This window comes from Morone saxatilis, unplaced genomic scaffold (genome assembly GCF_004916995.1).
Source record: "Morone saxatilis isolate NCDOM2014 unplaced genomic scaffold, NCSU_SB_2.0 Contig8, whole genome shotgun sequence".
NCBI classification, from domain to species: domain Eukaryota; kingdom Metazoa; phylum Chordata; class Actinopteri; family Moronidae; genus Morone; species Morone saxatilis.
In genome coordinates, this window is record NW_023340257.1 from 567,960 (window position 1) to 571,752 (window position 3,793).

A 3,793-nucleotide genomic window follows, 5' to 3' on the forward strand; every position below is an offset into this window, starting at 1 on the left:
TCCTTGCTCATGGTGGTACTGTTGGGTCTCTGTAAATGTTAAAAGGAGTTCGGTCTAGACCTGCTCTATTTGAAAAGTGTCCTGAGATAACTTCAGTTATGAATTGGTGCTATATGAATAAAACTGAACTGAATCGAATTGAATTGAATCTGGGTTAGGGTGAGGGAATTACCGGGGTGAAGAGTTTCAACACTCAGAACATGAATCATCATACTTTTTCTTCAGCAAACTAACAACTTGGATGGCTAGCTCCTCGTGGACTCTTTTTGGAAAGAACTGTCTTAAGTGTGGTCTTGTTTCATTTCCTGTATCACTTGTCACATTTTAGCAGACTTAATTGGGATTCCTCTTTGTGAGATGTCTCATAATGTGTGACTCCCTGACTCTAGCAATCATTCAACAGAAATACATGCTTCCATCAAGATTGGGAGAGGAGTCTGTCTCTCTAAAGCAGAACTAATTGTTCTGTTTGTATGTGGATTTAGTGAATGATGAATTTGATAAAACACAGAAAGATGAAGAATCTTTAACCGAGGTGTGAAATGTCAAAGTGCCTCCAGAAGTTAAAAACATTAACAAAAATAATCTCCAAATAGTTCACACATCAGAGGGAAGTTTACCTTTCTTCCCAACATATATAAATATATTGTTTACAGTGTATATGATGACTTCCAAAATGAATCCCAGAAGTCTATTTACATGAAGTTTAACTTTAATATTTATAATTTAAACTTGATTTCACTCCTCTAATTTCAGCTGCTTGTATTTTAAATACTATTTTATTTTTATAGTTAAATGTTAAAATGTTTCTGACCTGATTGAAGCCCTGGAAATTAAAGCCTCCATCAGATTGGAAGAGTTGATTGCCTGTCACCCAGTGCCCGCCACCCGCCTGACGACGCTCCTCCACTGCCTTAGCAACAAAGTACACCATGTTAAAGATGGTGCCAAAGATCGGAGACACCTGTAGACAAAATTCAGAACAAAATCAGTCAGAAATCAGCAGTAAATTAAATGATCTACACATTGATACTTCTGATGTCAACATTTTATATTTTCTTTTGTTTATGTTGAGTTTTTTTTGTTGTGTCGTTGTTGTGTATTATTTGCTGTGTATTTACCTCAGTTGCAGAAAAAGCAGAGTGGATCTCTCAGGTGATTTGAGCCTGTGTTGTTGTGTATTAATGTTGATGTTGTTGTTGATGTCTATTTGTTGTTGTTGTTGTGTATTATTTGCTGTGTATTTACCTCAGTTGCAGAAACAGCAGAGCGGATCTCTCGGGTCATTTGAGCCTGACGAAAAGCTTCATAGAAACTCTGGTCGGACGCCATGGTAACGGTCAGAACAGAGCTGTAGGCGTGACGAAGCTGTGTGCTATTGGTCAGCTGAGGGAATACTGTGTCCTGATTGGACGAAGGAGAGAACAGGGTGTAGAAAGAAAATTCTGCTCCTAATAAACTTTATTGTGAAAGAGGACTTCCTGTTTGAACTCTTTAAAGAGTGAGAGATCTTTTTTTCATCAAATGTGTAAAAAATATGAGATATATTCTGCTGAGAAATTCAGTTTTTAAACTTAATCCAAACCAAAAGTAATTTCATCATCTTTATATTTGTATATAAAGTATATTCTGTCATGAACACAATGCAACAGCACCTCCTCAGGTCACAGGTTGAACTACAGACATTTAGAGAAGAATCTGCTGAATTTTAACTAATTAAAGATAAACAGAAACAGTTTGATGAAGTTATTGATACATTTAGTTTAACAGTGATTGTTACCTGGTACGGCATGGCGTACAGCAGGGCATCGTATGGGATAAACACATAACCATCGGAAACCATCCCCATATCCAGGGCAGCCAATAGGAGCTCTCTCTGATCCTCTCCACCAATCAGGACAGAGCTCATGCACATGATCACCACTGCAACCGAAAAATGTTAAAGTTCAAAATGTTTTAATATTTCTGCTGATAAACTGGATGTTAAAATGTGTGGAGATTATAAATCATAACATAATAATAATATATGATAAATATTTATTAATAATTAATATGGAAAGGAAAAATTAATTATTGGACTACAGCCTCTGGATGTTTCTAATAATCAATAATACATATATTAATTATCATTAATTCCTAATAAAATAGTAATTTTTGACATGTTTCACTTTCTTTTTCTCATTTTGAAACTCTTTTACACAAACGATCAGATTTCATCTTTCAACTCTGACCTTTGACCTTGTCTGCCTCTCTGATCGCTCTGAGCGCCTCCTGGGGGCCACCATTTTTCCTTGTTTCCATGGTAACCACTGGACCAATCGGCAGACCCAGAGCTCTGAGCGCAGAGGCTACTTCCTGTCCGGTGCTCTCCCATAGGTCGGATGGAGCTGATGAGCAGATATTCAATTCAATTTTCTATTTTTATTTATTTTATGTATTTATTTATTATTTATGTGATGGAAGATCAATAATGTGAAATCTCTATACATCATTTTCATTATGTGATTTAATATTTATTGATTTTTCCTGAAGATTTTTAATCTCTGAATTAAGGTGAAACAAAACCAGCTTTATAAAGCAATAATAATCAGCTTTAGAAATAATAAATAATAAAAGAGAAATAACAAAATTCACACCACAGAAACACCCATGACAACAGACCACGCCCCCGTTGTGACATAACCCCCTCACCTGAGATGACAGCAACATGCGCCCAGCGGAAAAACCTGAACATGGTGAACAAGACTCTGCTTGGTGGCGTGATGGGTGGCAGGTTCGGCCAATCAGCATCCAGACAGCCTGGAGAAGACAGTCCTGCTTCCCAATGCTGAGCCAATAAGGAGGCAGCATGACAGAGGGCGGGGTTAAAAGGGCCAATGTAGGCGTGACCATAACCTTCCATGTCCCGGAGTTCTGTCAGAGCTGAATTAGAACCAAATAAGAAGAAGAATGTGGTTCAGGTTTTAATTTTTATATTATCAGTTTTAATCCCCATGAATCTTATATTTGTTTATTGATTCAGTCTTTATAGAAAACTTCCCTGTTAGTTGATCGACTAACGAACCTTTGGAGGCGGAGCAGTCCTCGTCCAGCAGTTTGACGTCATACCAGTATCCTCTGCTTAGGCCACTGTCACTCCGTAGCCTTGACAACGCCAGGTTAGCCGCTGCTGTCGGCATCGCCCGGGAGAACATGGGGTCACATGACCACGGACCAATCAGAACCAGTTTAAAGGTTGCTGTCCAGACCTCCGTAATACATAACAACCACAGCCACGCCCCTAGCAACCACCTGGGAAGCTGCATCCTGACAACCTGCAGGAAGTCAAGGGTCAGGGTTATCAATAATAATGTAAATCAATAGAATTGGTCAGAGTTATCAGTAACAGGGTTATCAATAATAACGTAAATCAATAGAATGGGTCAGGGTTATCAGTAACAGGGTTATCAATAACAATGGAAATCAATAAAGAGGGTCAGAGTTATCAGTAACAGGGTCAGGGTCCTAAATTAACTTTTTTGATTACCAGCCAATTTGGCTGGTAACTTTCTAAAGTCACCAGCCAATCAGAATTTCCACTAGCCAAATTTTTTCCAGTGAAAATAAGAGAGATTAGATAAGAGAGATGAGTGCCGCTGAATGAATTATTTTTACATTTTGGATTTTATTAACACAATCCAAGTACAATACATACACATACAGTACATGCATACAACAAAAAAATCATTTATTTTTCATTTTGATAATTTCAGAGCTCTACCGAACTCATTCTGAACTCATTTGTTCATCTGAA